This window comes from Gorilla gorilla, chromosome 3, assembly GCF_029281585.2.
Source record: "Gorilla gorilla gorilla isolate KB3781 chromosome 3, NHGRI_mGorGor1-v2.1_pri, whole genome shotgun sequence".
NCBI lineage: Eukaryota > Metazoa > Chordata > Mammalia > Primates > Hominidae > Gorilla > Gorilla gorilla.
In genome coordinates this window covers 158,829,540-158,852,476 of record NC_073227.2, presented here as the reverse complement: position 1 = coordinate 158,852,476, position 22,937 = coordinate 158,829,540, and the positions used below count along the sequence as shown (strand labels likewise).

The 22,937-nt window shown below is 38.7% G+C and overlaps 1 long non-coding RNA gene across 1 annotated transcript in view; it reads left to right on the top strand.

The window, feature by feature from the left end:
* The window catches only part of LOC109026513 (uncharacterized), a 98,119-nt gene extending 79,042 nt beyond the window's left edge, over nucleotides 1-19,077 (top strand). The window contains exon 5 of the long non-coding RNA XR_002005511.4: nucleotides 18,915-19,077. This is a non-coding gene — a long non-coding RNA (uncharacterized lncRNA). The remainder of the gene's footprint in view (nucleotides 1-18,914) is intronic.
* Nucleotides 19,078-22,937: the final 3,860 nt, after the last annotated feature.

Here is a 22,937-nt window from a genome sequence, read left to right as displayed (position 1 = left end):
ATTTAAGGTATACAACAGGGGTCCCCAACCCCCGAGCTGTGGACAAGTAGCTATACGTGGCCTGTTAGTAACAGGGCCGCACAGCAGGAGGTGAGCAGCAAGTGAGCATTACTGCCTGAGCTCCACCTCCTGTCAAATCAGCAGCAGCATTAGATTCTCACAGGAGACAAGCCCTATTGTGAACTGCCCAACTGAGGGATCTAGGTTGTGTGTGTGCTCCTTTTGAGCAGCTAAGTAATGTCTGGTGCTCTGAGGTGGAACAGTTTCATCCCAAAACTATACTCCTGCCCCCACCCCAGGTACGTGGAAAAACTGTCTTCCAGGAGACTGGTTCCTGGTGCCAAAGAGATTGAGGACTGCTGATATACAGCATTATTTTATAAGACAAATATATATATGTGTGTGTGTACACACACAACTTTACGTATGTAGTGACCATTATATACGTAAATATGTATGTGTAAATTTACATGTATATTTAAAATGGTCACTATACTGGAACAAATTTGCATATCTATCATCTCACGTAGTTACCCACTTTCTCCTCACTGTGATAAGAACAGTCATTGAGCAAAAATCCTGAATACAATTCACTATTATTAACTGCAGTACTCATTGGATCTTTTGATTTCTTCCTGCTACATATTTGCTACTTTGCATCCTTTGACCTTCATCTCCTCATTTCCTCTTTCCTTTGACCCTGGTAACACTGTTTTATTATCTAGCTCAATACGTTTGATTTTTTTTTTTTTAGATTCCACATGTGAGATCATGTAATATTTTTCTGTCTGTATCTGGCTTATTTTACTTAGCCTAATGTCTTCTAGGTCTATTCATGTTGTGGCAAATGACCAGTGTGTCAGTCTTTAAGGCTGTGTGTGTGTGTGTGTGTGTGTGTGTCTGTGTTTGTGTGCGCGCGCACGCCATTCATTGTCCTACTTACAAGTGTTTACTTTTCTTCCCAGCTGCTAATATAGCCAAATATCCTTAATTTCAAGTCTTATCAATGTTACCTAATAGTTGCTACGAAAGATTCTATGGTGTAAAAGTTTCGGTCTCCTCCATCTTATTTTGCTATTCTAACATACGAGTCTAGCTGCTTGTTTCTGCTGTAGGGTGGTTTGGGAATTTGTTGTAATCCCCACCGCAATTTCAGGTCTGGCAACTGGTGCTCCCTTTTTAAAGTGTGGAACAGCTACTTTGTGTCAGCTCCTGGGAGAGCTCACACACTGGGGAAACAGCAGTGGAACACTTGCAGGAAGGGTTATACTGGCTGAATTTTAAAGCACTTCAATGGATTCAAGACTGCAGTACATTTTATTGATTGTGGAGCTCAGAGCGTAATTGGTTGAATCGCTCAGGAAGTAGATGTTCAGGATTAACCATGCGGTGTTTAGATGTGAGTCACTGAGTGACCTTTAATTTACTCTGCATCTTCAAAATCAGGCGGTGTGAAGAAAAATGAGGCAGTAGATTGTAGATTTATTTCCATTTCAGATCAACTAAGAGTCACTTGCTGGTAAAACAACATAACAATTTTGCATGCTTATATATAGAACTTATATAACTATATTGATTTTGGTCACTGATCAGTACATTTTAGGTGGTGTACCTGTGTGGGAATATGTATGAACTGATTGAAAAGGGTATTTATCTCTTCATGAGTGTTTTTCGTATGTAACGAAGTCTGAATGGCATTTAACATTTGCAGAATTTTCAGTTGTCTTAGAGAATTATGCTTTTCCCTCTTTGCATGCTGATGTTTGTTCACTTGCACTTTATTGGAAATATTTGATAATTCAAAACCTTTTTGGGTATGTGTGCTTGTGTGACTCAACTTGGTATTTCAGTAATGTTACAGAAAAACCATTTTATCAAACATTAATTATCAGCATATTAGTTCCAACAGAACTGTGCCTTTTATTTTGATATTGAAGTATTTTCACAGTGAACACAAAGAACTACTAAAATATGTTAATACTTATATTGTAGTAGCAGAGGAATTCTGTACTGTGACCTTCTTTCTGTATTACTGAATTAGTGATTGGGAAGCAAATAATGAAGGCATGTACTGTTACAGGCTGTACATGGCTTCCTCTGAGAAAGGAGGTGGGCACATAGGCCTGAAAGTGCTAATGGATTATTTACTCACCACTTAGGACACATGCTGGAGAAATGAAGTAAAGGGTGGGGTATCTTGTTCAATATATGAATAAATAGATAAGTGAATGAATAACAAAATTAAAAACAGCCAGTACTATTATTGACCACCATGATTAAGTTGTATTTTCTGTTACTCACCTGTGTTTTCTCAGTTTTTATAGCAGAATGGAGAAACACAACCAAGGAGATACACCTAAGTAACAATAGCAATGATGTCAAAAAGAGTGCCTGAATACTTAGGGTGGAGGTCCTGGACATGCAAACCCAAGCCTCCTTTTTGATGTGGCCAGGAATCTGCAGTGATTGAGAGCACAGACTGTATCTAAAATTCCACCTTTCAAAGTTCAGCATATTACTTTTTTTTTTCTTACACCTATAGGTAAGAAACTTAAGCTCACTATCCTTCAATTTCCTCATCCGTATAAAGTGCATAATAATTGTCCCTATCCCATAGGAATGGCTTGGATATTAATGAAATAATATATGCAAAATATTTAAGACAGTTTTTGGCAAATTTGAAGTATCAGCAATCATTATTATAATAATTATTCCTTCTATGGAATCTTGAATGTTTTGTCCATTTTCTTCTGTAGCCTTTAAAACTTGCTTTTCTATAACTGATGTTCTGCATTTATATCTCTGATCACTGTGGTTATCTGTTGTGTTACTCTGACAGTCATGCTGACCTGAACCACACTGCTGTTCTCTTGTGTTCCAACCCTGATATTGTTCTCCCTTACCCTGTGTGGTCCTTGTCATTCTTCCTCTCTGAAATTTCTAGTAGAGGGAAAGAACGGATGTTCCTATCCATTCTTAAGGCAAGTCTGGCTTTCTCTGTTTCTTGATATTAAAGCAATGCTTATAGTCCTTCCCTTTCTCTTGTATTCACAAGAGATTTTTCTAGGAACTAGTTGGGAAACAATAAATGTGGGTGCTTAGAATGCTATACTCCAAAATGCCTCTCACTCTGCTAGTAGTCATCCAGTGGCCCAGACCAGAGCTCAGCCTCTGTCTCCTACTTCTGGTGTCTTTGCTGATCACTGAAACAACACCTTAAAGTTAACTGAATATCATCCCCAAATCTCTTATTTGATATTTCTAATTTTGATGCTATAGACACCAAATAGTACTTCAAAAAAATCTCTTTATCATTTCTCTGAAGTTGCTACTTGCTGCTTCTATTACGTGTTTACAGGGGGCCAAGTAGAGAGGTTGCAGGATAAATGCAAAGGCAGACAAGTGGGTATAGCAGGGCTATGCAAATGAAGAAGTCTCAAAGCCAAAGCAAATCACTAGGACTCTATTGTGTTACAAATAAGTAGAACAGTGTAAAGGGAAACAATCTGAAGGTCTACGACATGTTTTACGTGACGATTTTGTTCAACTGAACCCTGTTTCCTTGACCCTTGAAGTTAGAAATGGTTTTGAAGAATGTCATACTGAAGCAGGACGACGCCCAGCTGCTTGTGTCTTCTTCCGCCGACCCATTCCTCTCAACGTCCAGCAGCTTGTGTCTCTGCCTGCTAGGGTCTCGGGGTTTTCATAGGCACAGGATGGGGGCATGGCAGGCCAGAGTGGTCTTGGGAAACGCAACATTTCCACGCCAAAGCAGGAGTGCTTGTCTTCACCTAGGTCTGTGGGCACAGGCCTGGGGTGGAGCCTAGCCAGGGACCACATTCTTCCCTTCTCAGCACTTCCCTGCCCCACTCCTGTATCAATACTAAAAAGATATTATAATAATTTTCCTTTACACATATATTTTATTTCTCTATAGAAGACTTGTGTTTTTGACTATTCATGAGTCATTTTGAAGAGGCTGAGTGTAAATCTACTTAGTGACCAGACAGGGGAAAATGTTGCTTATTTTTTAAAATAAAAATCTAATGGAGTGAATTAAGAGGACAATTCATTACTCTCTCATGAGAGATTTCAGAAAAACATTGCCACCATTCAGCAGAATCGATTTGAGGATTGTTAAGGAATATGTAAAAGAATGAAATTCACAGATAGACAGAAATGATAAAAAGTAAAAGCATGTCCTGAAAACTACAATATTTCTTGTTCTTAAAAGGAATATGAGAATATGAAATAAAGTAATGACTTTTAAAGGAGATGTACAACACTGTGTATGCCATTCTGTTGGTATAAATCATAAAAATGCTCCACAATGTAAATGCTTAGGATACTTTTATTGAATTACTGCAACAATAATAACGTGAGATGAAAGAAAGGCATCCATATACCTGCTAATTAAGAAATGGCAACACACTGTAACTACTGCACAAACCATAAAATATTCCGTTCATGTTTGTTGAGAATCCAGAGAGGTTCTGTTTTAGCTTTGTAGGTGCAATTTGGCTGGAAAAGAGGTGCACTGAAGCAGATTGTTAAATGCTCTTTTACCATTACTTACTGTTTAACAAGGTGCTCCAGTGTGATGAAAGGGAAAGACAACTTGGACTTGAAACACTCCTTTAAATCACTTTTATGAGTTTCAAGGATATTGACTCCTCCTCTCCGAAAAAGTGTCTTTGCTTTGCAAATAAATCACTTTGAGGAGTATAAAGTCTATTCTATAGGTATTGATCAAAGTCATGTGGCTGAATAGTTGAAATGGTTGGCTGTAAGTTTGGTAGTGCCTACTTTTTTATTTGCATGTTAAATTCAGAATGAAAGTAATGAGACTTATAACTCATTCCTTAATTGGTCTTAAAAGTATTCGACCAAACTGTTGTTTTCTCTACATCTACACATGAGGCTACATAACAATACGTAACTAAAAATGTTATTCCCATGATCAAGTGTTAGTTAATTGAAATGATCTGACAAAGAATACTATATAGTTTCTTACTTGTTTGTTTTATTTTGAATGTCAAATTTATTTTATTTTTTAGAATGTCAATATTTTCAGTCTTTGAACCAGACTTATGTTTTAAAATTTTTGGACCTATGGACTTTACATTTTCTAAGTAGTGTGCCTAAATTACTTCTGCTTCTATAACTTTGTAGATAATAACATTTGCTTCTTAATGTCTTCACTTTCCATGCTGATCACACAGGCTCTCTTGCTATCAAGTTGGTAATGAGATATTGAAAATGGGTCAGAGCACTATGCTGATAATTGCCATTTTGGGAACTCCACACCTCTTCACCCACTGGCCACTCCCTTTGTAATCTGAGTCCTGTAATGATCTGGGCAATTTTAGCTGAGTGCTAATGACTCTATGGATCAATTGCTTTAACTTGGTTTCCTCACTACAGCAGGGATCTTCGTCCTGGTAAAATTACTAGTATGGGTCTAAGATTGCCTGGATAGTGTTGAAGGTTTTGCACAAAGCTAGTGCTCTGGCTAAAAAAAGTTTCTGAAGGCATGCGAGTGGAAGCATTTTATATGAGAGAAGAGCATATTTTATGTCCTAATGATAGAGGCAGGAGACAGCCAAATGTTGCCCAAGTCATTGTGCACAGGCAGCTTGCCTAAACATGCCATGGTGAAAAATTCTGTCCCTTAACATATTCTCAGTAAGGGAAATAAATCAATGTAGAGTGGCCCAGACTAAGGGCACACATGTGCACTGGGAGAATGGGGTGGAGCCACCAGGAATTCACACTTTATGCAGGGCAGGAGCTGGGCCTCTTCAGCTCCTGTGTGGTGGCCTGGTATTCAAGACTTGTGAGGTGGAAAACCTGCGTGCAGGACTCCTCTTTTTGTTGAGAGTTTTCCTTTTCACTTAATAAATTGCATCCCCCTCACCTTTCAATGTGTCCGTGTGCCTAATTCTTTCTGGTTGTGAGAAAAGAACCTGGATTTTAGATGAACTAAGGAGAGAAAAATCCTGCATCATGAATTATAAATTTGCTATTAGAATTTACCAAGACTGGAAAAGGCATATAGTTTCAGCTCTTCACTTGAAAGAATCCAGGCATACTCAAGCTGCCTAGAAATATATCTGGAGTCCAGAGTGTAAACATTTCTTGACTCTTCCTTTCAGATCACATTTAGTCAGTGTAGAAACTACTTTGAAGTAGTGCTAGAAGTATCTTTTTTGACTCCTTCTTTGTTCCTTTGTTATGTCTCCCTTCCTGAGGGGCCTGTTTCATCCTGCCCATTCCCTTTGTAATTAAACCAGCTTGTCTCATTTTTTTTGGTGGTGTTGTCGTCCCAGGAATGGGCATCAGCAATCTCATTTGGCTCTGAATGTTACATTCTTCAGAGTGGAGTTTTAATGACACTGTGGTGGCTTTGTAATGTGTCGACTTTGTAAGGGTGAACTAATTTTCTGAAATTTCCTTTCTTGCATGTTTCTGGTTATGATAAGATCAAGATATATTCTTGTGAGAGATTTAGAGACTGGGGATGAAGCATTAACCACTCTGTAGCTCATATATGTTACTGACAAGTTACTGACATGTCTCATATATTGGTGTGAGCCATTAGTGAGGCTGGCAATTGCTCTGTCTTCTGCCAGATTCTTCTTTAGTTTCTCTGACTCCTGGGTGTATGTGCTTAGCTCCATGAAGGTGGGACCTTGCCTCTGCAGGACACCTTTTTCAACAAGGTCATACACACAAAAAGGACTGACAGGTCTCAGTTTGTCCTTGTGGGCTCCAGCTCATGCTTGTGAGTTCTAGGTGGTTCTTTCTCTCTACCACATTAGGTCCATCTTTCCTTCCCAATTGCTTGCGTAGTGGACTTCAAGGTTTAGAATTAAATGCAAAGACAATTGCTTAATCAGCTCCCCAGATTTCATAAGGTCAAATCTCCATATTAAATTGCTTAGTATCTATCTGTGTCTATATCCATATCTATACTGCTTCTCTAATGAAAGTCTGATACTAGTTTGGTGGCAGAAATAATTCTAGAAGAACAGAATCTTAAGAGTGATTATTGCGGCATTATTCACAATAGCAAAGACTTGGAACCAACCCAAATGTCCAACAATGATAGACTGGATTAAGAAAATGTGGCACATATACACCATGGAATACTATGCAGCCATAAAAAATGATGAGTTCATGTCCTTTGTAGGGACATGGATGAAATTGGAAACCGTCATTCTCAGTAAACTATCGCAAGAACAAAAAACCAAACACCGTATATTCTCACTCATAGGTGGGAATTGAACAATGAGATCACATGGACACAGGAAGGGGAATATCACACTCTGGGGACTGTTGTGGGGTGGGGGGAGGGGGGAGGGATAGCATTGGGAGATATACCTAATGCTAGATGACGAGTTAGTGGGTGCAGCGCACCAGCATGGCACATGTATACATATGTAACTAACCTGCACAATGTGCACATGTACCCTAAAACTTAAAGTATAATAAAAAAAAAATAAAATAAGAAAAAATTAAAAAAATTTTCTCAGCATGGTGCTGAGAACAAAAAAAAAAAAGAGTGATTAATCTGAATTTGTTCTGGGTTTTCTGAAATTAGTTCTTTGATCTGATTACATATGAAGGTCATTGTATGTTTCCAGTGGTATAGAGGGCTAGACTATGTCATGCAATGGAAAAGCAGTTACATAAATTATCACTTTTAGATACTTGTAATCAAGTACTTACAGATGGCCAGGCTCTGGTGACCATGTATTTGCTGTCATAAAAACTTTTACTAAAAAACTGAGTATAATGGCATTGGTTGGTTGCTTATAACTATGCTGGAGACCTTGGGGGGAAAATACATGACAGGTGCAGAACTTTACATTTCCACCTCAAAGTCTGCACAAGGGACTGGAAAGCTTCTATGATTCCTCTATGTTTTGTAGTTATAGAGCTGAGATTTGTGAAAATCAAAATCAAATTTTAATCTTGAGCGTGAGTGAATTGCAATGCAAATGATTCCCCAACCACATAAGGTCTCCTGTTAAAGTTAAGGCATTGATTAGGGAAGGAGTGGGTTTGTGAAAATAGGGGTAGGGACATATGAGCAGATTTGAGGATGCTGGAGTGCTTGATCCCCTATATTTTCCCAAGCCTTGTTTGTCAGTTGAAGCAGCCCTTCTATTCTTGCATGAGGTGGTTAGCCTCTCCTTGTCTGAAGAACCTGTAAGGGCTTCCCCTGGGTAGGTTGACTTGCAAGGCACTGCTGATCCTTCTCAGGATATACCTCCACATCCTCTCCTTGCTTCTAGACCTAGAATCAAACTCAAGTCCCAGTAGACACCAGTGGATATGGTAAAAGCATAACCTTTGAAGAGGTATAATACAGACAGAAAGAATTGCACTTTTTTTTCCAATTTATAGTGACAAAAATCTGGAGAATATCTGTGGGAAAGGAACTTTAAGGAAGAAATATTAAATTGGGTCAGGGAACTTAACGATATGAACCTACTTAGCAAAAATTCCAAATTTAATGTCTTAGCTTGAGAGCAGCTAGAAATTGTTCTAACCCCTTGGTTGGCTGCTTGACTGATACATAGATCTAAATGCAGCCTACACTAAGTAACATTAAAATACCCAAATCTCCTTCATACATAGAAGAACAAGGAATTCAAAGCCTTATGAAAATTGAAATGCTAGAATGGATTTATCATGTAAGATCTGCTTACCATCCTGGGATGGTCCACAGGATACTCTCTTCCACATGGCTTTGATAAATATATTCTTGGAGAGTTCTGTGATGGTTCTTCTCTGCAGACCAGATCTTAACCATGGGACTGCTGCCATCAGACTGGGATTCCTAGAAGTAATGAGGATGATGAGGTTTCATGGTGGCAGGGGACAAATGGAAGCACTTAATTGACAAAGACAAAGTGGGCATGCTTATCATAATAGACAGCAGAGCCAAAGTCATAATCAGAAGAGTATAGCTCAAAGCTCTTTGGCATTGACTAACAAACTTTGGTGTTCCATAAACTAAAATAGAGTAAATTCTCATTATTCATTAATTCTGTATTTGCAAATTCACCTACTTGCTAAAGTTTATGTAACATCAAAATTAACACTAGCACTGCTTTTGAGGTCATTCGTGGACATAAATGTGTGCAAAGTGGCAAAAAAATTGATGCACAGACACATGTATTCCCAGTTGAGGTCAAAGAAGGCCTAGCTGTGCCTTCTTGTCTCGGCTCTCATACTGTAAACAAGTGATCTTTTCATGGTCTATGTGGCGGCACATTTTCTGCATTTTTGTGCTTTTTGTTAATGATTGATTTTGCTGTTTAAATGGCCCCCATCATAGTACTAAAGTGCTGTGTAGTGTTCTTTAGTGCACGAAGGCTGTGCTGTGCCTTACAGAAAAAATACATATGTTAGATCAGCTCTGCTTAGGAATGAGTTGTAATGCTCTTGGCCAATAGGCCAAGCATCTTTAAACAGAAACGCACATAAAATAAGGTTATGTATTGATCAATTGATAAAAAGTTGTGACCAGAGGTTTGCAGGAACCTAATGCTATATTTCTCCTAAGAGCAATGGGCCAGTATTTGCTAATTCAATATTCATGATGACTTTATAGAACATAACTACTGTGAATAACAAGAATCAACTGTAGGTAGTACTGAAGTCTTGATTTTGTAAGCAGAAAAGCTCTAAGTCCAGTGAAATTGATTTATGAAAACAGAGCCACAGCTTCTTAATCATTTCCCAAACTTGAGCCACCTTACATACTCAGATCCCCTTGAATGGAAGGGAAGCTGGGTCCTCTTGAGGAAAGATCTTGCTACACTGCCACAAATATATCATGCTAATCACTGCCCAGCATTGCTCCATGGGACTTGCATCCATTGACCAGGGTTTTTGCATATTTTAAGGGAATTACTGGACACTGGCTCTGAAATCACATTAAATCCTGGAAATCCAAGATGTCACTGTGGTCCACCAGTCAAATAAGGGGCTTTTGGAGGTCAGGTGATCAATGGATTTTGGCTTAGGTTCTCACACAGTGGACCCAGTTGGTCCCCAAACATCCTCTGTCATCACTTACCCACTTCTGAAATGCATAATTGGAAGAGACATACCCAGCAACTTGTTTCTTTCCTGACCTGTGAAGTGAGGTAAGTCACTAGAACTACCTCTTCATGAATTGGGTATAAACTAAGTGAAATACTACATTCCTGGAAGCACTACAGACATTAGTGGCATGAACAAGGACTTGAAAGATGTAGCGGTTATGATTCCCACCACATCACCAGTTGACTGGCTTATTTGGCCTATGCAGAAGACAGATGGATTTCAGAGAATGACAGTGAATTAGGTAAACTTAATTGAATGGAAACTCAAATTGCAGCTGCTGTTTCATTTCTGGAGCAAAGCAACACATCCCCTGCTCTCTGGTATATAGCTACTGACCTGCATAAAGACTATAAAAAACAGTATATTTTCATCTGGCAAGGCCAATAGTACACTTTGTCCTACTTCAGGGATATAGCAGCTCCCCAGGAAAAAGTTATAATCTCTAGCCCAGGAATCCTGATCACAGTTGCTTTCCACAAGAGAACATACTCATCCATTATATTGATTATATAATTCTGATTGGGTCAGGTATGAAGGAGCACATTGGTAGGACACTTACATGCCAGATGATGAGGAATAAATCTCACAAAAAATTAGTATGCTAGCTTGCCAAAATTTCCAGTTATTCAGTGGTATGGGCCATGCTGAGATATCCTTTTCAATGTGAAGGACCAGTTACTGTATATGACCCATCCAATCAGTAAGAAAAATGAACAATACCCTGATAGGTATCTTTGGAATTTGTGTGTGGTACACTGACACATTTATTGATGGTCAATAACTTTGAGTGAAGCTCAGAGCAAAGGAATGCTTTGCAACAGGTCCAACTGCTGTGCAAGCTGCTCTGCCACTTGGACCATATGACATAGCAAATCCATTGATGCTCAAAGTGTCAATGACAGATAGAGAACTTCTCTATTTGGAGCTTACATCAGGCCCCTAAAGGTGACACACAACAAAGCACTTAGGATCTTGGAGCAAAGGCAGGCTATTCTCTGCAGAAAAACTATAGTCTCCTTCTGAGAACAGCTTTTGGTTTGCTACTGAATCTCAGTAGAAACTGAACATCTGACCATGACCTGCCTAGTTACCATGTCACCTGAACTGTCCTTCGTGATCTGGGCGAAATCCTATACATCATACCATAAAGTCAGGCATGCACACCAGCACTCCATCATCAGACGGAACTGGGCCCTGAGGGCACAAGTAAGTTGCGTGAAAAAGTTGCCAGGACGCCCATGGCTCCTACTTCAGAAACAGTGTCTTTTCTTTCTCAACCTGTTTTTGAGGATTCATGGGGAGATCCCTATGCTCAGTTTCCTGAGGAAGGAAAATTCAGGAACTAGTCCAAGAGGTATGACTGCTGCACTACAGCCCTCCTCTGAGAAGGCCCTGAAGGGGAGCAAGGAAAGAAAATTCTTCCAGTGGACACAAATTCAGGGTTCATACCTGGCTGTCCATTTAGTTTGAAAGGAGAGATGACCAAAAGGATGGGTGTATAGCAACTCAGACTGCAGCTAATGCAGTCTGATGGGTGCATTTGCTGGATGGTCAAATGGGCATAAGCTTTGGAGATATTTGTGTGTGGATGCTCACCAAAGAGTGACTTCACTATAGAAGGATTATAACAATCAAGAAAGAGAATGATTCCTTTGGTGAATGTCAGTCAGCCTCAGGTCTCATGTAATCAGTTGATGAATAAAGTGGTCATGGTGGTATGATGGAGGTTATATACATGTATTTCCACTTACTGAGGCCAATATGACCATAGCCACTAATGAGTGCCCCATCAGTCATCCAATGTGATCACACTGATATGTCACTACTCCCCAAGGGTATCCGCAAGCTACATGGGGGCAGGTTGATGGCAATGGGCTGCTTTGATTAAGGAAGGCATTCATTTTACCAGAATAGACACACTCGATATGAATTTGCCTTAGATTTCCTTAGTGTCTCTGTCAAAACTACCATCTATGAATTTACAGACTACCTTGTTACTATTTTCCTTTTCGTTTCTTATAGCTTTCCTATAGCTTCTGGCTCTGATGGAGCAATCGGCCTCCTAATAATAGCTTACAACCAAAATCTTCTTTGTTTATGAGAGCTTCCTTAGTCATGAACCTTCCCATATTCTGTTGTATATAAAGTCAGTTCCTTTGGAGTGACCTTCAGAGCATTCTGTTCTTATGCCTCACCTCTTCTCTGTACAAAACTCTGAGCCACTGCTCCAGAGTATGGAGCTGGGGCAGTGGGTCATTTTTTCTGGAGGAATCCCTTACATCAGCAGTCCCCAACCTTTTTGGCACCAGGGATCCGTTTTGTGGAAAACAATTTTGCCACTGATGGCATGGGGAGGTTTGGGGATGAAACTGTTTCTCCTCACAGAATACTGCATTAGTTAGATTCTCATAAGGAGTGTGCAACCTAGATCCCTCTCATGTGCAGTTTACAATAGGGTTCGAGCTCCTATGAGAATCTAATGCTACTACGGATGTGACAGGAGGCGGGGCTCAGACAGTAATGCTCCCTCACCCACTGCTCACTTCCTGCTGTGCAGCCCGGTTCCTAAAAGACCATAGACTGGTGCCAGTCCCTGGGAACCCGTGCCTTATATTTTGAGCAGTGTGCCAGTTAGGGTTGGTCATTCCTGGTCTTTTTGGCTTGCCTCTCCTGGTCTGCAGCCTCCATCCAATAAATGAGCTGAGGTGAAGATGATTGTAACCTCAGTATTCTCAGCTTGCTGTTCCTGGGCTAGAGCCTATGTTCTGAGAGTGGGAGCTGCTTAGAGATCCTTGACCCTTTGTTTGCACTCATCTGGAATTTACCTTGGCCAATGCAGAGCTATGGGAGATGATAAATGCTGCTGGCTTTTCTGTCCTGGGGAGAGATAGCACAACCTTTGAGCTGAGGTGTGGGGGATCTCTGTGTTTTTGGCCACACTCACCTGAAGTGGCTCTCTTATCACCTCCAGTATGGAGAGGACAGGAATGGGCAGGTCATGGCTCAAATGCCAGAGACTATTGCTGTTCTTGCCACAGTTCAATAGATTTTCTTGAATAAATGTTTCTTCATGTTTAATGTATGTACTTTGGACAATGTCTCAAGACTTAATTTTTTAAAAAGTAATTTTTACCAAATATGGCTGTTTGACTGGGAAGCTGATCCACAAACCTCCTCACACTGCCTTTCTGGACATGTATTTCCAGGTTAGCTTGCCTTTTGATTGTCCTCAAGATATTGTATGTTTGGTAGGCAGAGGCCTGACTTCGTTATTACCTTTATTTGGAGGTTAAGTATGGTTTCATGAAATGTGGATGTACGCCAAATCGAAAAGAGGCTGATTGTGGTCACTTTGCCTTGTGTCACTTTGGCTCGACTGAACTACATTTCCCAGAATTCTCATTCTGGTATGTTTCTGGTTAGGATGGCCACATGAGAGATTCTTCTGGGATTATTTGGAGGGCAGAAGTACAGCAACAGCCGTTTTCACTCTCACACACTGTTGCTTATTTGCTGGTTCACTTTATTGTTGTGAGGCAGCAGCCAGGCCTGCAACTGTTCCACATTTCTTTGAAAGCATTTAGTTTTTCTGACTTCCAGGCATGTGTGTGTGTTGAATAAATGTCCCAGCTTTTTTTAGACACCCATTCTACCAAGTTCAAAGGCTTGTATTTGTGGGTTCCAGTGTTTTCTTTCTGTGTCTTACTTCACATCCATTTTCCCATCCTGATTGTCTGATCTATAGAATTTGAGCTCCAGCATCAGACTGTTACAGGAAAGGGGTCCTGATCCAGACCCCCAGAGAAGGTTCTTGGATCTCGTGCAAGAAAGAATTCAGGGTGATTTCACAGTGCAAAGTGAAAGCAAGTTTATTAAGAAAGTAAAGGAATAAAAGAATGGCTACTCCATAGTCAGAGCAGTGGTATGGGCTGCTGTATTGGTATAATTATAGTTATTTATTGATTATATGCTAGACGAGGGATGAATTATTGATGAGCTTTCCCAGGAAAGGGGTAAAATCTTTACCCTTTTACCCCGGAACTGAGGGTCTCTCCAGTTTTTAGACTATATAGGATAACTTCCTGACATTGCCATGGCATTTGTAAACTGTCATGGCACTGGTGGGAGTGCCTTTTGGTATGAAATGAATTATAATTAGAGTATAATGAGCAGTGAGGATGACCAGAGGTCACTTTCATCACCATCTTGGTTTTGGTGGGTTTCGGCCAGCTTCTTTACTGCAAACTGTTTTATCAGCAAGGTCTTTATGACCTGTATCTTGTGCCAACCTCCTATCTCATCCTGTAACTAAGAATACCTAACCTCCTGGGAATGCAGCACAGTAGGTCTCAGCCTTATTTTACCTAGCACCTATTCAAGATGGAATTGCTCTGGTTCTGACATCTCCGATAAGACATAAAGGTGGCCGTTTACAGACACTACTAAGCCTGCTTCACAATTCTGAGAAGTCAACTCTCTGTTAAAAATTATTATGTATGTATATATCTCTTAGTGCTTCCACTTATTTCACTGAAACTCAATGATACAAACATCAACAAATCTTTTTTTGTTTTTTTTGTTTCCATTGAAGAACTTTCTAAACATAACTCTGAAGCATAATTATACAAAAACAACAAACAAAAACACTTTTGGGGTGAGGCTGGAGAAGGACAAAGAGGTTGGGGTATATAGTGAATAATCTTCTGTATCTTTATTGTAGAGGGACCCTGAAGAAACTTGAGACAGAAAATTATAAAAACAAGATTCCTCTTCCGTGTCACACTCTCCTTTTCAAAGCCATGACCCCTGGGGAGACTAAGACACTCTTTCACTAGGACACAGGAGAGCACCAGGGAGCTAAGATGGTGTCTCTGGACCTCCGTAGAAACCCATAATGAGTAAGACTCTTAGCTTCATCACTTTTAACTTTGAGACCTTGGGAAGGCTACTTAACCACTCAGTTTCCTTCTAACTTAGGACACTATTCTGAGATGATAACATTTGTGCTAGCTATTATCATTATTATTCCCCCACCTTGCCTCAGGTGGTCAGTTCCCTCCACATTGGGAAGTTTGTGATGAACTGAGGAAATGTTGCAGGCAGCCCTACTCAGCTGACTCAACACTGGCTGTTTTGGTCCCCACTGTCAGGGTTGCTGGCCTTCCATATATCAGTGTTCCTCTTACAGATTTCCGAGGTCCCCAGATCTTGTACTGGTTTTCTGGGTCTTCCAAAGTTGGCTCCAAACCAAACTGTTTGCTATGAGCCATCATAATGCTTTCTCCAAGAGGAAACAGTATTTCCCTAAGTTGTAACATTTCCCATTGTCCCTCTGAGGAGAATGGGCCTTTGGGTCCCTCAAGAACCCTGCTTTTATAGGTTTATTGCTCCATCTGCTGGAAAGATGTATAATACAAGCGAGATCTGGGGGCTGAGATCTCACTGGGTGCCTGGCACTGGGCTAAGATCTGCACCCACATTACCTGGTTTCGCTTCCACAAACACTCTATCAGTTCTGTCTTACAGCGAGAAAACTAATGCTTACAGGAAGTGACTTCTCTCTATCATTCAGCTGGCCTGCCAGCATTGGACCCAGCTAGTCTGGCTCTGGAAAGTGCATTTTATCACTATTCTATAACCATAGCTGATTTGGGCTCTGTTAGGGTTGGAGTAGAAATCTTTCCTACCCACTAATAAACATATGTATTCTATGTGTGGCCTTCTCAAAGGAACTTAAACTCACACATTCAGAGAAAAATATCTACTTCATAGAATTTCGAGGAGTCGAGAAAATATTTTAATGCAAGCAATCTAGCTTAGTGTCTGACATGTAGTAAGTTCTAAATAAATGCTATTTACTTTACCTTCCTCTAGATCCTTGTAGTGCCCTCTCACTTCCATCTAACTGTGGGAACATTTCCTATAGCCCTAGAGCATATTTCTGAAGAACTAAAGTTGTTTTAACGCTCTTTTATCATGGGACCCTAATCATCATACTTTGAGTTCCCATTTCCAGTTCAGAAGGCTCTGCCTCAGTTTCCTCCCCATCACAAGACCAAAAGGCCCTTAATGCAAGTAAGATCCTTGAGGACTTGCTTTGATATTTCAGCGTTAACAAGGCGGGGACAAGATCTGTCTGCTCTTCATTCCTAACTTCCTAGGTACTAGATATAGCAGTGTTAGCACTAGCTCATATTTGCAAATCTCTTTGCAAGTCCAGATTTGCTCCTGTACAAAGGAGGTGATTCAGAATGCCTTTCCTTTAGATTAGTATGTAATGCAATGTCATGTCAATTAGTCAATAGAAAATATGAATCAGCATGTTTGCTATCAGATCAAAACGACTTGCAACATATATTCATCATTGAGGAGTTTGGCCTTTATTACCAGTGCTGGGAAAATGCCTGGATATTTAAATATTCTATGTCTTTCCCAGTTTAAACTTCCTGTGCAAATTAAAGAGGTTCGACCCAGTGACCTCTAAGGTTTATTTATCTTAAATTCAGGTGCTTTCATATTTCATATCTTGTTCATATTTACCAAAGAATAACCTTGGCACCTTGCTGGGTATCTCATTAAGATTCAAAAATAGGTACCAGGGTTCTTACTAATTCTAGCTTGAAAACTATAATTAATAATATACAAATTTAATTTACGGTATTTTAGTGACATTTTATCATACTTTTATTGCAAGGAAATTTGTTTTTTTAACTCCTGGTTTATCAATGTTTACTTTTTTTTTTTTTGAGATGGAGTCTTGCTCTGTCACCCAGGCTGGAGTGCAGTGGTGCTATCTCAGGTCACCGCAACCTCTGCCTCCTAGGTTCAAGCGATTCTCCTGCCTCAGCCTCCTGAGTAGCTGAGACTATAGGCGCGTGCCACCACGCCCAACTAATTTTTTGTATTTTTAGTAGAGATGGGGTTTCACCATGTTAGCCAGGATGGTCTTGATCTCCTGACCTCGTGATCCTCCCGCCTCAGCCTCCCAAAGTGCTGGGATCACAGGCGTGAGCTACCATGCCTGGCCCAATGTTTACTTTTAAAAACAGCTTAAATGTAAGAGAGCTTTTATACATAGTTCTTGATAGGAAAGTTTAATGGTCAAAATTTGAAATGTGATGAAAAACATTTCATAACTATCGATTTCACAGATGAACTTTAAAATTGTAACATACGCTATTTTTATTAAAAATATCACCATTCTGTATATAATTGTGAACATTTCTGAATAACGTTAAGTCGACTAGTTATAATACACCTTAAAAAGAATGTTTTAAATTTGTCCCTCCTTCTGTGGGAGGAAAGTTGGCCTAGTTGAAGTTAGGAATCCGTGACTCTAATCCAGGTCTCCTTTATAAAAAGAAAATGTACTTTAAAGAACTTGGGGATAATCTTATCAAAAGGGATTAGAAGATGTACTAGAGGAATTATGATTTGTCTGGAGAATCAAATGGCTCACAATGGTTATTACCTTGCTTAAGTATATAGTAAAATAGACTGATTACAGCTTCCTGCTTACCAGGATTAAATACTATAATTTCTAAAATGCTCCTCAGGTATTTTAAATCCTTGTTCATTTTTTTTTATTTTTCGCTCGTTGGCATTTTGTGTTGTAATTAGTGTGCAGAGAAAGTCTGCATATGTCTATTGTATGAGCCCCTACACCTGTTTTACCGTCTGTCTCTTTCAACAGATTACTTTAAGGGCAATGCAAAATACTTTGATTTTTCAATTCAAATCAGTCATATTGGTAATATGGCATTGCTCTGCTAACTAATAAATTATTCTGCATCTCAAAACATGTGATCTGAAAGACAGGAAAGGTCCAAGAGCACGCGTGAAAAGGAGTGCACCCTTGTAGCAGCAAGATTTGTATTGCATTCTGCTCACATGGATTCCAATCTGTAGTATTTTGACTGGTATACTTTTACAAAATAAATGAAATCAAGAAATTTGAATGTATGTGTTTCAAGGAAGCCCAGTAAACTTTACTTATATTGAAAAGGTAGGCCGGGTGCGGTGGCTCACGTCTGTAATCCCAGCACTTTGGGAGGGTGAGGTGGGTGGATCACGAGGTCAGGAGTTTGAGACCAGCCTGATCAACACGGTGAAACCCTGTCTACTAAAAATACAAAAATTAGCCGGGCGTGGTGGCACATGCCTGTAATCCCAGCTACTCAGGAGGCTGAGGCAGGAGAATCGCTTGAACCTGGGAGGTGGAGGTTGCAGTGAGCCGAGATCGTGCCACTGCACTCCAGCCTGGGCGACAGAGCAAGACTCTGTCTCAAACAACAACAACAACAAAAAAAAAAAAAAAAAGGAAAGAGAAGGTAAAAATCTAGATAAGGACCTCCACCTCTCAGTATTTGCTTTAGACTATAAGAACACTATACCCTTCAAAGGCTATTTATTTCCCTCCCAGGACATGGGGCCTAATGTTCTATGGCACATTTGTCATGTGACAGCATGATTTATTTGCCTACATATTAGAATTCTCTTGCTTCAAAGATGAAACAGCAACTGAATATAAAGTTATATATTTGGGGTGGGAGTTGATATAGATATAAATAGCAGAAGTCTTAATATTAATTATTATATAACTTAAACATAGATAGCAAGAAACAGACTAGAGTAGCATGACAAAAAATTTAAAAGTCATTTTGCTTTAAGTCATTTTGTTTATCTGAATTTCCTATTCCAGCTACAATTCTCCTTATAAATCAGTATTTTCTAATCTCACTCTTGATGCAATGCTAGAGCTAACTGTGCTGAATAATAATGTTTTTCCTCAGGTACAGAGGAATGAAGAAGGAATAAACAGACCTTCTGGATAATTGCATCAGCCTTCCCCACTATTCCAATGCCATGCTAACATTTCAAGTAATGTCCCTTTTGTCTTGCTGAGAAAAAATCATTTCATGATTTATTACACTGGATTAAAGGCTATGCACACTCTGGAGTTGGAACATGACTGAAGGGCAAGCAAGCATAAAGGATATCAGAAACAGTTGGTGTGTTTAAATTTTTCTGAATTTCTCAAGTAAACTTTTTAGAAAGTAGTCTGAAGATAAAATGGTTATATAAGTTACTTAAACTGTAGATGATGGCACCTTTATCCCTATATAATAGAATTAAGGTAAGAATTAGTTCTACAAAAAGCTTTCTCTTTTAGAGATTTCTGTTTTATCACATTACCATTTGCCAAAGTGAATTTCATAATATGTGACTTTTTTTCAGTATCATTGATTGTCATTGAGCTTGAGAGCCTGAGTTTTTGATGAAATTGTTCCAATGCAGAGAAAATGCCATAAAATTGAGCCTACCGTGGGTTTTTTTTTTTTTTTTTGGATATTACCTACACTTGTAGAAAATCAAAGTTTATTCTAGTCGTTGTATGCTCTGCATATCTGAAATACAAGAGGGGCTTCAGTCAGTCTGGAAGTGATGATATTTGATTTCTCATTTCTTACTATGGTCTCTCTCCAGATAAGTAAGTTAGCTAATTCATCTACTTGTTCCTCAATTAATGGCCTTCTTGATTAAATAAGAAGATGACAAGGTTTCTCCTTAATATGAAATTTAAATTACACAGAGCAAAAAAAAATTGTATTAATCTTTAATACCTCCCATGGAGACTTGAATTCTTCACTATACAGTCCAATAAATGGAATATTTAAATATTTAAAGGTTCCAGCAAAAAGTTCCAGCCAGCTGTACTGTTCTAATAACAAGGTCTATCAACTTTTTTTAACTGAGGAATTTTATGATATTTTGTGAAAAGAAAGAAAAAACCTGCTTAGCCAGCCAGTTACCTGCTTACTTAAGGCAGATTATTTATCCTAGAGGTCCCATTGTCTAAGGCAGATTATGTATCCTATTGTCTTCTACTGACATTCATTTCTATTCATCATTTATAAACTTTATTGAAACATAATTTCAAAATAAAAAGATATGACATCATCATCACCAACAAAATTATGTTGATGATAGAAATCTTATTGTTTTCTCAGACTTAATCTATCCTCAAAATATAATTTTCAAAACATTTAAAAACTTGATTCTTTTACAAGTTGAGAGAGGATGAGTCAACAATTTATTTAACTAATTAATGATGAAAACAATAGGATTGTAAAACTGATTCATAAATTTATAGATAAGACAAAAGTATTTATAGTCCCTGAAAGACATAATATTGATATAGGATTGTTAAATTAAATAGAAAGCTAGTACCCTTCAAGGATTTGTAGGTGTAGCTTTTGACTGACAGAATAAAACTCAGATTCACAAAAGGCCGGAGAGTTTTTTGAGAGAATTATATCATCAGAAACACTATCAGCCACCAGCTTGCACTGTAAGTGAGAAAGACAGTACGAAATGAAAGGGGGTCATCGAACTCCCGGAAAACAGGCTTAGAAAATGATTCAACTGCAAACATGTGCTAGCTTTCTTGAAAAAAGGGGCTAAATATTTGTTGCTTAGTGTTGTGAAGTTTGGGGGGTAATTTAAGCAGTAGATAATTAAGACGCAATGAAAGGTTAAATGTTATATTTGAAATAGGTGTTTTACACACAATTTAGAAATGGAGATAAGTATGCAGATATCGATAACACAAGTAAAGTAAGATAAATGTCACAAGAGAAATTCACAGCAAGTCTATGTCAACCTGTTGAAAGAGTGAGCAAAGATATTGGCCATATTGATTAGAACCAGGCAAGATGTTATGCAAGAAGAAATAATTGAAAACACAGGAATTGAATTTGAAACCTAACAATTAGAAGTTGTGTGACCCACAGCTGGTCAACTGCCTTTACTTGTTTCTCTGAACGAGAATCCCTCATGAGGATTAAATAGGCCAAAGGTACATGCTTTTTTATCCAGGGTGGTCTACTTTCATGCCATTTTCCCAGCAAATATATTAAAAGTGCCCTCTTTTACTCTCAATGAAGTCTTGCTTTGGATGATGAATTATATGGTTACCTGAGGATTGGTTGAAATAATGCATAGGCAATTTTAAAAAGTGATACTAAACAACAAAAAAAAAACCACCAAAATTTTACACTTTGCAAGAAACATAATTAATTTTAATAAATTTTATCACAAAGTTACCCTTTGCACTTACATACAAGTATGAACAGAGGCTTCATATACTTACATATATGAATGTATATATGAGCATATTTATACTATACACCCCAAAACATATAAAAATAGAAAGCATGTTTGCATAACAGTTTAGAAAGATTAATCTGATGGTGATGAGTCATATAATTCAGAGTAAGGAAAAAGATATTGCCTCAAGTTTGGTATTGGATTTTTCCATTTCACGCACAAGATTGATGAATTTCTGTCTAATGGGGTATAATATATGAAATCAGATATATCATAACATATCTATGGTTATGTCTCACCCACCATAAATTATTTAAAAAGGAAGCAAAATCAATAAAACAACAAAAAGCTCAACTTTAAACACAATCATCTGGGGTAACTAGAGGAGCAATGGGAATAGCAACTGAAGGATAATTGGTCACAACTGTTTTCATCAAATATATTTTTGGTGCAGAGAAAAACTATTTTCATTATTCCCAGAGCGAGTAAGAACGCAGAGACATGAATACTTTTGTTGGGATTTGGAAAATATAGTCGAACTTTAACAACTTTATACAACAGTTCTTAAAAATGTATTAGTGTCAAACTCACCCTTTAGTGAGGGAGAGGAGTGACAGTGAGCTTTCTTCGCACAGCTGATTGCAGAGAATAGTGTGTGCAACATCATTGCAGGTACCACTTCAAGGTGATTCATTGGAAATCTGTCTTGAGAATTAAAACATTAACCAGAACTTTTAATAAAATTTTTAAGCTAAAGAAAAATTCATTGGCTTGAGGCACTTTTTCAGAACAGGGATTTAACGCTCTGGCAAGGGCCTGAGGATGAGGCAACCTTGCTGCTAAGGCAGCTTCTTAGAAGCCTAAATAAATTGATAACCCAAAATCAGGGCAGTGAAAATACCTGTGTTGACCTGGCAGAGAAAGTAAAAAAAAAGCTTAGATGTGGACATCCTGAAATGTATGTACTAGGTGAGGCCATAACACTTATGAGAGAATTATGTTCCAGGGAGGACCCAGAGGACAATCTAATCACCAAGGGCATCAGGAAAGCACTGGATAGAAGGCCAGCAGCATTGCTGAGAAATCCAGCGGTGGCTGTGCTCTGCAGACGGAGCCACCCACCTCAAGGGTCATGTTACATTTCTATTGTTCTAACAATCATAGAATTGTTAATATTCTAACAATTACAACTAACCAATTCATAACTTAAAGGCAATTCTTACACTCAGCGATTTTCTCAAAATTGAGGTTTAAGCCTGAGTTGCACTAAATTAATAGTATGAATGTATGTGCTGCTTAAAGAAAGCAATTGCTTTTCTCTTTGTGCTCATGTATTACTTGTCTTCGAGAAAACTGTATTCTGCATAAAGTGTAATGTTCTGGGTGGTCAGAAAGGTTTAGTAGAATGAGCACAGGCTCTCAAATCAGAAAGAATTGTAATTTTGGCTATAAAAAGTATTTGAATTTTAAATTATATTTAATATATTAAGCTCTTACACTTATTGAATGCATATTATGTGCAGATAACTCTTCTGGGCACTTTATTTGGAATTAATTATTTAATCCTCATAACAACCCCATGAAGATCATACTATTACCATCCAAAGTTTACTGAGGAAGATACTGAGGCAAGGTTGGTGACTAGTAACATGACCACATTTGCTGTGGATAGGTCAATCCAGGACATCCGACTTCAAAACTTGCAA